Source organism: Denticeps clupeoides, chromosome 15 (assembly GCF_900700375.1).
Source record: "Denticeps clupeoides chromosome 15, fDenClu1.1, whole genome shotgun sequence".
NCBI classification, from domain to species: Eukaryota; Metazoa; Chordata; class Actinopteri; order Clupeiformes; family Denticipitidae; genus Denticeps; species Denticeps clupeoides.
This window is the reverse complement of record NC_041721.1, coordinates 11599414-11612087: the sequence shown is the minus strand read 5'-3', so window position 1 is coordinate 11612087 and position 12674 is coordinate 11599414.

Sequence of the window (12674 nt, the reverse complement as noted above, 5' to 3'; positions counted from 1 at the left end):
TAAGGGTGATGGTTAAAATCCGAGGACACATTTCATTGTGTGCACCATGTGCTGTGCTGCAGTGTTTCACAATGACAATCACTTCACTTTGTTTAATGGCTGATGCGTAACAAATTCAGGGAACGTTAAATGTCAATTTAATAGCTCATATTAAAACAGTCGAAACAACAAAAACAGTTTACAGGTCGTTGCCGATTTTTCCAAATATGAGGCTCTGTGGCTGGATTCAGTCATTATTAAATATACCACAGGCTGAGGTTTGAAGAAGCCTGCTGTATGAGATCTGATTGCGCTGGAGATGTTATGTTTGGCCTTGAGGCCTTTTTTCCCCAGCATTTAACTGGAAGCATCCAACAGAAGAGGCTTTACTCTTGATCCTTAAAGTTTTAATGTCTGTGAGAGATTTCCACTTGTCTGGCTACAAACAATGTTGAGCACACGTGGAACTGAGGCGCCACAAAAACGACAGCTGTTGTCAAACTAATCCCAATTGTATCCCAATTTGTTTTTTGGTGGGGTTTCTTGACAATGATCATGTAGGATAAACTGAACAGTGCAACATCTATCAAGTTCATGTCTGACAAAAAAAAACAATAACTGTTAGGGTGTTTCATTAAAATGTCAGTCATTTCCCTTGAGGGTTAAATGGATCTAGATTGTGCCTTTTTACGAAGCATTGTTCCCTGTGAAAATATGTATACAATTCCGAAATTTGAATATAAAAAAATAAATATAAAATGGGTGAAATATCCAGCCCAAACATTGTTCATGTTGTAAATGGTTGCTGGAAATGGAATTCTGCACACATGACGAGAGGAACTATCAACAACTATTAGTCTGGACTTCCAATCCAATGTTGTGTTTGTCACTTCATTCATTATTAGAAAACTCTTTTCAATTGAATTGTTTTAGTAGAGCTTAAAACAGTTGCAGTTGAACTGTCTTTCAAACCCATTTCATGTTTTTTTTTGTGGAACAACAAGGACTTCTGTAAATGAACCTAAACTTTTGAACTGTAGTGTCCATTGATACCTTATGACATCACCATTTTCTATCGGCAGGATAATATATCCTTCCTGCAGTATTAAATTGTTCAGGACTGGTTTGAGGAACAATTTGTCCTAATACTTAGAGTTTGGTTTTCAGTGCCAGATACCACATGACACCCTCACAAGTCTTGTGGCGTCCATGTTTTGAAGTGACTTAATTTGGAAATGATAAGAAACGCAATTGAAACCAGAGAAACTGGTGTTTTCAGACAGAGCAGTGAAGTGAAGGACCCAGTAGTTTTTCATGTTTAAACAGGAACATGGCTACTTTTGCAATGGCTAATGCATTTGATATGATAATTCTGAAATGGCTGAATTGAAATACAACTCTTTGATATGATAATCAACATTTCTTGTGTTTGCTGCTTTGTTTGCTGTGGTGTGGGTCAAGATGAAAGAGATCCCTAATAATCCTGGTAATGTAATGTAGAGTAAACATGTACATCCTGATTTCAGATTCAGTGGTTCCAAGGCCAAGGGAGCGGTGAGTCTGCGTAACCCGAGCTTGGAGCGTTCCGGAAGGCTAAGCTCTTTGGAATATCAGCAGGACGCTCCTTCCCTTGGCCCACTTCGCAAGGGTTCGGTTTCACATCTTCTTGGAGCATTGCATCCATTTTTAGATGTTTTGACTTTTGTATCGTCTTGGGCACTTGTGACCTCGAAGCTTAGCAGCAGACGAGAGATGCGAGGAGTATTGCTTACCGAGGTCACCGCGGTGTAAATCTGAGACCGCCTCAAAGACATGTGGCTCTTTTATGGCAAGTTCAGAGAATAAAGATCAGCATGTGCCCTTTTCTAGCATCACTCATAATTAGAACAAGGAAACTGTAGTACAATTTGGCTTGAAAGGGTGGTAGTTGTTGGTTAGACACTTACGTATAAACCATAAAACTTCAAAGTCACAGGTTTAAACCCCACTTACTACCATTACGTCCCTGAGCAAGTCTGTCCCTGTAACTACTGGCTGTAATTTGCTCTGGATAAGGGCATCTGATAAATGCCGTAAATGTAAATTTATTGTGTTCATTTTCCTAACAACATATTTCATGAAGAGAGTGGTGAGGGGTTAGGCTGAGGCCTGCTATATTAAAACAGTCACCTTGACTGAGGAAGTCTGTAGAGGAAGTAACACCAAAACACACAAGCTGCCCACTGTGTGTCTGGCGCAGGGGAGTATTTTTGGAGCGTGTGGCGGCAGCCACCCTGTTCTGTGGCTCATTTATCTTCATCACTTTTTCCATCCAGATCCTGGCACTCTCCTCCCTTGACTAAACGTGTGTTTTGGGCGAGTCCCCAGACGCGGTTGGCAGTGTCTCCCGGTCTCCAGGCCCAGTATACACTATGCACCTGTCAGCCCTAATGGGGCAGGGCCGCTTGGTCGCTGACTGGGCTGGAAAACTGACCCAGAGCTGGACTTTGGGTAATGACAAATGAATCTCTCGCTCTCCGACCATGTCAGTGGAAACATTGCTGCGCTGCCGCTGTGTCACGGGTTGACTGGCTTTAGTGGTCAGGTCTGTTGTTTCATGGAGGGTGAGCCATGCATTAGTTAAGAATGCTGGCAACAGGCTCAACAGCATCAGTACTCCACAGTACTCCAGTGTAAACAACCAGGAAAAATACTCTACTCTAAAAATACTCGAGGATGCACCTACTCATATTTTGTTATTATATAACAAAACTAAAGACACAGGACCATGAAATAAACTGCATGTTATGTGATTAAAAAAAAACCAAACAAGGCAAAAAGTAGAATTTTTGAGTCTCTCCAAATCAGGGAGCTTTCGCTGTAATGACAGCATTTCACACTCTTGGCTTCTCTCCACCACGTTAAATTAGACAATGGCGATGCTGAACACTTTATCATTCTCTCTTGTTAATGAGCATCTCATGAAGCCGCGTTCAAACCGCGTTCAATATTCAAACCAGACCCATAAGGAACGGAAAAGAGGAGTTGCTGATTTACAGCCATGCCCATCCTAATGAAAGCTCTTAGAAGATCTACACCAACCAGCCACAACATTAAAAACCACCGGCCTAATATTAATATTGTGTTGATGAATCTTATACTGCCAATGCCATAGTTGACAGCAGATTTTTTTAATCAGATTAAAATTAAGTAATTGTCATTGTGAAACACTTCACCACAGCACACGGTGCACACAACAAATTGTGCGGGATGGCACTTTGTTCAGTGGCACCTTGGCAGTTCGGGATTTGAACCCACAACCTTTCGATTACAGGTCCTCTTCCTTACCCGCCAGACCACCACTGTTTAAGTCTGAGGATTATACTTGATTTCCAGCACATCTAACAGATGTGCTGGAAATTGGGTGGTAGTAGCCTAGTGGGTAACACACTCGCCTATGAACCAGAAGACCCGGGTTCGAATCCCACCTACTACCATTGTGTCCCTGAGCAAGACACTTAACCCTAAGTTGCCCCAGGGGGACTGTCCCTGTAACTACTGATTGTAAGTCGCTCTGGATAAGGGCGTCTGATAAATGCTGTAAATGTAAATGTAAATGTAAATGTAACAGAAGCTTGATCAGACAGAATTTTGAAGAAAATTTTGTAAGACAGTTGGTAAGTAACTTTTTCATGTTCCTCAAACATCCACTGACAGGTCCAGCCTTCAATTGTGTCAGTGCTTCTCCATCTTGGTTCTTCCTATGGCCACTTTTGGTACGCGCTAAATACCGCATTCTGAGAACATATCCCACACAACCTGGGTTTCGGGAACACAGTCTAACCACCCCAATCTGGTCAAGTAACATAGACGCTTACATTTCCACAAAATTCAAAGACCTTATCATCAGTGTCATTCCTTTCGCATGTCTGTAGTTTTAATGTTCTGGCTGACCGGTGTATGTACCGCTGCATGGTTAGTGTAAAATGAATTACGTCCAATCACAAAACTACAGCCATTACATTTGTGCCATGATACCAGATATTGCCGTGGAAAATCAATGTCATCCCCCATCCCCAGAGAACACCAAATGCAGAATTAACTGAATATGATGAGGCTGCTTAACTAGATGTGTGTCATCTTTATGCGTTGTGACCGGGAGCAGTTCCTCATGTAAAATTTTTATTCTGTTATTTAATAAGCCATTTCATATTCATTTTCAGTGAAAACTTCTTTCAGCACGGTAGTCAAGGTGATGGAATGTTAGACGGGGTTGCAAAGTCCCCACAAGACTCGTGAGGGGTGATAAATTGGCCCAGTGGGGGCCCTGGACAGAAGCCTTACGCTATCCGACCCAGTGTCCGCCTGCCAGCGTCTATCGCAGTGGATCTTCAGTGATCCAGGATGGATGACGGGTGTTCTGTCACTTTCTGCAGATGCCATATGATCACTTCCCTTTCGCTGCTGCATTTCTACTTTGTTATTACCTGACAGCAGAACTTTCCCCGTTGTGAAACACCTCCCATAATTCAAATTGCTGCAACCGCTCATTCAATTTTTTTTTTTATTGACCCCACACACTCCTGTGCACATTTATTTTAGGGAGGGAATTCCCACAGATTCACTTTGATCTGATGAGCATTTAAACTCCCTCAGGCCTTTTATGTATGACTGAACAGCCAATTTTGCTTCTCTCATTAATCTGCTGCCACATCCCCATTTAGCATTGACATCTGTGACAGTCTTGTTAATTGGGTTGATAGAAACAGTTTTCATTTTACTAAGAAAATCATCTTATATACACAGAATGCACACGCGTGCATTCTTTCAGCGTTAGTGCAACAGCTTATAACATTAATATATTATAACCCATCAGAGGATGAAAATGGTACAAGCGGAGGCGACCTGTACTGATGTGGCACATTTCAGGCATTTCAGATGCAGGGAATTATACACCGAACAAAAATACAATCGCAAACCCTCTACGTTCCTCTCAACCCTCCCGACATCATCCCTGGCACAACATTCCCTGGCAAACACTCTCACCAAAAAATAGCACCATCTGACCTAATTTACTCTGCATGTGACTGGTAGGACAAAAACGTACAGCAGGTACTGCAGCTGCATCTCCATCATCCTGACGTCGCCTGCCTAAAACGAGTTGTTCTGTGGATTATGTTGTGTGTTGGGTGCCACCTCACATTAATATACAGCGCAGACCCGGTTAGAGAAAGCTTTGTTGGGGTTGTTGTGGGTTTATAATAGCGGTGGAGGGCGGACATTCCGATAGTAGCTGCCATGTCCTCCTGTGTCCTTACTGCCACCAAAGGACATGGACAAGACTGCGAGCTCCGAGCTGTCTGAGCTGCTCAGCTCTATTCACTCTTTGTTCGCCTGGTTCAATTTCTTATGACTTTGGTTACAACTAATGCTGACACTAATATATTAATTGTATTAATGCATCAGTTTATTCGTGACATTATAAGCATGCTACATATTTCTGCCTTACGTATTATGTCCGCAGAACTCCTTACCAGATGTGTGTAGAGTTAAGAACAGCAGCTAATGAGCCGTACAATAAGCAGTTGGCATACATTTTTCATAAGGCATCAAAAAAAAAAACAACATGCCGTCATGAAATGGAATAAAATGAATGTGACACGTACCAAGAAGAGACTACGAAATATACAAGGGGAACACTGTGAGACAAGCTGGTGCAGAGATGTGACACCTGGCAACATGCCACAACAGAGCAACATGCAGTTAAACTGAATCTGAAATAAACTGAGGCAGCACGCTGAGACGGTATCGGCAGTCGAGGCAGTTGCAGTGGTGTTGGGTTACATCTGAAGATGCTGCTGGGGGTAAAAACAGATGCAGTGACAGATGCGGGAGGCCTGGAGTGTACACACAGATATAAAAATAAAAAATAATACATGTCACACATCGTTATTTTGATAAGTATATTCAGAGTACAGCCCTGTAACCTTGACATTATTTCATATATAAAATGCATTGATGAGGTTAATGCTGTTTCTCCTGTGACATTATGCCAGGCCTCCCATCACAATGATCTCCTTTTGATGGACTTTGTTGGCTTTCTAGATGAATCCTTCATTTCACGATGCCAGCTTCTGTTCGGCTTTTGCTTTCGTGTTCTCCAGTTACATGCGATTGATTCCAGAGCTCAACTGGTTCAATTGTTTGTCTATTTATAGCCAAGCATCCATAGGCAGACATCTGTTATGCAATGCATGACAAAATTAACCAATGGAAGCGTCCTTTAATATTAGACTGGCCTGTGGATTCAGTATCATCTTTTCATCAGCAACATTTTCACACCTCGGCACTGACAAACAAGACAACAATAGAACGAAAACACAAAACCATATTTAAACAATAATAATGTAATTACAAAATACCAAAATACACCATAAAACAACATCAGATCATAAACACCCTGTCATTGGCCCAAAAACTGACAGTAATATTATTTCAGAAATATTCTATGAAAAAAAAGATCTAAAATGCATTTAGCACAATTAAGATCAATCCATTAGATCAATTAAGTCAGTAAGATCAAACAGCTGAGTCGTAAAAAAACTCAATGGAGAGGTTTCACAGACAATTACTTTCTAAAAAAAATTTATAAAATAAAATGAAAAAATTATATTTACATAGAACTGATTGCCCACCATACCATGTTTTTGGACATTAAAAACTAATCTTTAAAAGTATTTTTTTCCATTTTTTTTCTTCAAAATTTCAATTAACTTGGCAATTCAAATTTTCAATTAAAACACAACAAAATCTAAAGTTACGTATCATAAGTTTATGGGCGATATAATCAACCTCCATCCTGCCAAGAGCCACCATTGTTAATCTGATCAAGCTCATATAATCTGTTTATAATCAAAACCAACAATGCCAAAGACAGCTTGATTTTCAAATGAATAATGGATGCAGTCATTTTGGTCGAATTTCACCATTCTGTGGTCAGTGGCTTAAAATTCAGTGGCCCCTGAGCCGATGATAGATGAATTGTGGTTACCGTGGCCTGGCCGCGGCCTTTGAGTGGTGTGGTCAGTCTGGCCCACCACTGGCTGAAACGCTCCCGGATTCTGCTGTGCGAGTGCATGTGTCACACAAGCTTTCTCCTGGCCACGAAGGAAAGTGCCTTGGTGACAGTGATACCCTCCATCACGCTCACTCACACACAAACACACACCACCTTTGATAAATTGGCCTCCTCACGGCATGTCGTCTGACCTTCACAGCCATTCAGTTCGTCTGGCGGATGAATACATATTTCCTTCTCCCGGAGCCGAAGCGTCCCGCACATTTAATCAAGCCAGCATGCCCCGCCGCCGATAAAGCAAATGGATTCGCTCCAATACATTAACCCTGCGGGAGGACACAGGTCATTTCCGTGATGTTGCCCCATGACCTGTGGATTCAGGGATCGAATCTCCGCGCCAGAGTAACCTCTCAACTCCAGGGCCATCAACCAGAGAGAGACTGCGGCACGCGCGGATTCGCACTAACAAATGAGCCCTGGGCCTGCGCATATATCAGCTTAATGCCGCAAGCAGGTCAAAAAGTATTTGTCGCTTGTTTAGCAGCAAATGGCCTGTGGCCGCAGCGTTCTGCTTCCCCCAAGCGCAGCAGTAACCTGTGCTCTGAGGACGGGTCTCTTTTCTTGAGCCATTGTTTCCCACAGAGTGACAAAATAAGAATTGTTTCTTTTTTTTTTGTGGGAAGGGGATGAGTCTCAGGAAGGTGACCTTAAACATCTCACACTACCAGAACCATTTCAGCAGAGCAAGGGATAATTCTCAGATGCTCGGCAAAGATCTTGATAGTATTGTTGTTTTGATCACAACAGAATGCTGCAAATGGCTGCAGTTTTTGGGAAGGCAGGGCCCACAGCTCTACATTTGCATTTATAAAAAAAAAAAAAAAACACACTGTAATCGTAAACACTTGTCATGGCACTCCAGGCCAGGTTTTCTGGATGTTCTGTGTCTTTCGTGTGCCTGAGAACCTTTAATCACCTGTAGTTTGTTAGAAATGCTTCTAATCTGCGCGCCAGTGTTCCTGTGTCTCAGGGACTGAAGCCTTGTTTTTGTGTCAGTCGTGCATGAGCGTCCTTTCTGCCCAACAAGGGCCGTGACAACACTAAATACACCGATCAGTAGACAGTAAGGCACTCCTTTTATCACTTTTTCCATCAGCGTGGACCTGCCCTGACAGTCATACCCAACACAGCTATGGCAAAAATTTGTGCATATTTACAGAGACCAATCTCCGACAATAGGTTTTTGTAAAGGGAATTTGAGGGGACTTCGATGCAGGCAATGTTCCGCATGAATGCGAGGAACATTGTTCAGAAGACAAAAAGCAAAAGAACAACAAATATATGAATACAACATGAACAAAAAAGAAAAATGCTAACTATGAAATATATGCAATGCTGACTTTTGACGTGCATTTGTTAGGTATGTTTTCTATTTTCTCATCATGTGCTTTTGTGCTAAAACTGATTAATGCAGAAATAGCTCCTTGATAATATCCACAGTGTTAGTGGTCTAATAATTGTTGCCTTGATTATGATGGCTGTCATCCAACATGTCACACAAGCGCTCATATTTTGAGAAATCTAGCTAAAATGACTCCCCCACTACCACTCTGTACTGGTTACATTCAGAATGTTAGTCAAATACAGTACAGGCCAAACGTTTGGACACACCTTCTCATTCAATGTATTTTCTTTATTTTCATGACCATTTACATTGGTATATTCTTACTGAAGGCATCAAAACTATGAATGAACACATGTGGGGTTACGTACTTAAAAAAAGGTGAAATAAGCAAAAACATGTTTTATATTCTAATTTCTTCAAAATAACCGCCCTTTGCTCTGATTACTGCTTTTCACACTCTTGGCATTCTCTCGATGAGCTTCAAGAGGTCGTCACCTGAAATGGTTTTCCAACAGTCTTGAAGGAGTTCCCAGAGGTGTTTAGCACTTGTTGGCCCCTTTGCCTTCACTCTGCGGTCCAGTTCACCCCAAACCATCTCGATTGGGTTCAGGTCCGGTGACTGTGGAGGTCAGGTCTCCACTTTTTGTTAAGTACATAACTCCACATGTGTTCATTCATAGTTTTGATGCCTTCAGTGAGAATCTACCAATGTAAATGGTCATGAAAATAAAGAAAACACATTGAATGAGAAGGTGTGTCCAAACTTTTGACCTGTACTGTATATGGTGAACTCTGCCATCCCACCCAACTGTTATGAGAATGTTTATGAGAATTCACGAATGGAAAATTGGCCTCGCAGTGAGGCAGTGGAAGCCTTGTGGTTACAACAGCAGGCTCAGAGTTGAAGAAGAAACTGGGGTTAAGGTAGTACACAAAAAAAAATCTACAAAAAAAGAAATTCTGGCTAAACTTGCTTGACATGTTCTATGTCACTTTGTTCTGTGTAACTGCATTTGTATAGCTTGTTATTTTGTCTCTATATGTAAAAGAACAAGGTGTCGTCTGTGGGCATCTATTCCAGGATTAGCATGAAAACAAAGAGACTGTGACTGTGGTGGCCAATCCATTACTGTCCACTGTTCTATGAGGTACATGTTCCCATTCACGGAATTTAAAAATATTTCCAACATCTGTCATGTTTCAATGTTGAATTGCAACCCTTCATACATTCAAAACTAAATGTGAAGATCCAAAAAAAGTCAAGCTTAGATTTAGGCATTTATCAGACACACTTAACCAGACTCACTTACAATCAGTAATGACAGGGACAGTCCCCCTGGAGACACTCAGGGTTAAGTGTCTTGCTCAGGGACACAATGGTAGTAAGTGGGGTTTGAACCTGTGATTCTGTAGTCTCCTGGTTCATATGCAAGTGTTTTACCCACTAGACTACTACCACCATACCGGCTCCAGTCCAACACTGTGGAGATCCATGTTGCACGTTTTCAGTGGCCCAGCATGCTGTCCACTGAGCTTTAGCCTGGATCTGTATTCTTAGACAACTATATCAGCACGGGCACGATTCCAAAGAAAAGACAACCCACACTGACCATTACAGATGGACATTTTCCTGCTGCACTAATGTAAGACATCTTCTGGGAATAAGTCCCCGTGGACAATTATTGTACAGCATGATCAGACATTTTTTAATTGCGTTGGTGGTTTTTATTAATTCTAAAAGTTTTCATTCATTCCTTATTCGAACCGAAGCCCAAGACTCATTTAATGTGTGCAAAAATATGAATAGTTTTTTTTTTTTGCTGTATGCTGAATCCTGCACAATGGGCTAAAAATTCGTGGCAATGAGAAAGCCAGGGTGGTGAAATAAGAAGTGTCCTATCAGACAATGAGAAAAACACAGCAAGAGGCAGAGGGAAAATACGCATTGTCTGCTTCCCATCAGCCAGACGTGGACAGGAGGGAGCGAAAGGAGAGAGAAAAATTGAGCGAGGGAGGGAAAGATTAGACAGAAGAGGAGGCTGGAAAAATGGACTTTCTCCCCCAAGGGCTAATCTGTCCCTTTCACCTTCACCAAATTTCTCATACGCACCTCAAACATCCTGTTACAGGGCAGGAACTGAGCGACAGCAGGAAATTATTCTGCATTTATTTGTGACACCATTAAATGTAAGAGGTATGGCTGTTCCGGCTGGGCTCGATGGGTCGGCCGCATTGTTCCTGTGATGTTTTTACTTGATACAGTCTCCGACCTTCACAGCGGGGGGAATAAAGAACACCTCCTCCCTGTACTGGGGGTCCCAAAGTGTTGATAGGATCTTCCTGTGCACTAATTAGCTCGAAGCCTCCTGATATAGGAGCGCGGTTTCATCCTTTTTTTTTTAAAGAGTGCATCACATGATTTTTAGCTATGCCAAGACAACATATCATTCAGCACACGGAACGCTACACAATTTACTTTACTTTACTTGGCAGACAATTTTATCTAAAGAATACACCAGCAATTCTCATTTGGTTTCCATAGATTTTGAGTTTAAAAACGAAGAGCCCTGATAAGGCCTAACTTGTCAAGAATAGAACATGCTCGGGAATTGTTAGACGAGTGTGTGTGCATGTGCGTGTGTTAGTGTTGGACTCGTTTGAAATACAAGTGTCACATTTCGGGTGTGTCAGTCATGTAAGACGGCATTTCATGGTGGACATGCAACAGTTTGCACAACAGTTTTTGTTCTTTGAATGACAGAAGATGCTCCACTAAGTCTGTTGACACAATTCAGATTCAGCTTCTCTGGCAGGCGAGGGCAGGTTTTAAACACCTCATTTTAGCTCTTCTTTTTTAAAGTATTTATAATTGTGATAATCATATTCAGTTATACCACCGTGTACTTCCAAAATGGCAACCCTTGCATTCTCTTGATGCATCATTTTAGGTGACCAAATGCCTCCAGAATGGCATTGCTAGACTGCAGATGGAACTAGTACAGCATGGAAGAAACATGTTAAGACTCTTTTATTAGCCACAACTCCATAATTAAGTATTGATTATGGGATTGTGTGGGTTTGTGATGGTTGATCCTCTGTGTCGACCTCTAAGGGGAGCAGCCAAAAATAAAAGAATTAAGTTTGAACCACAAACTATGGCATAAGTGAAAGATATTGATACCAGTGGATTTTGTGGTTATAGCCACAAAGCAGAATGGTTAGCAGGGCATGATTATTGCATATGGTTATTGGAAATTCTACTTTGCTGTCTATGATCTGCACAATTATCCAGCCATTCATTTAGGAAAGTGAGACATATGTGAGACACATACATTACAGGCCAAATGTTTGGACAAACCGTCCCATTCAATGTATTTTCTTTATTTTCATGACCATTTACATTGGTAGATTTTCACTGAAGGCATCAAAACTATGAATGAACACATGTGGACACACCATTGACAAATTGTTGAGGCATATGTATAGAAATCTTTACACACTAATATGCCAAAGCAAACAGCATGTTTACAGTCTGCACTATGCTCCTGTTTGAACCATCTGAAGTAAACATTGGCAATAAATCTTGTTAGGCAAACGACAGAATTATAAACTGCTTCCAGGAATTTTATTTTCTAGACAGAGAAAAAGCCACCAGCATTGTGAAGGACCCTACACACCCCTTCACATGCACACTTTGCCGTCCTACCATCCGGAAAAAGGTCAGAGGCAGTCGGGCCCTCACTGCCAGACTCTGCAACAGCTTCATCCCACAAGCCATCAGACACCTGAACACTCAGGGACTTTCCACTCTGGACACATACACACATACACACACACTTTTGTAGCCAAGTGTGTGTTTATGTAGCCAAGTTTGTCGATGTCGCACACGTGCACTTTATGTCAGTAACTTTGTTTAATCGTTCAAATTTTACACCAGGTTTTGGAGAAACGTTATTTCGTTTCGCTATGTACTGTCTAACGTATATAGCTGAAATGACAATAAAGCTCAACTTCAACTTCAAGTTTGATTTATTAAGATTAAATCCCAAAATAACAGGTTGCATCGTGGTGCGTATATAAGGCAGTGCTATGGTGCTGTCTAGCAACTCACAACACATTTCGCAGATAGAAACAGAATGCAAATGATATATTGAACTTACATATTTTAAATTATATATTTTGTGAAGAAGAATGTTCCATTCCTTCCCTCTTGTCAGTCTCACTCTCCTGCTG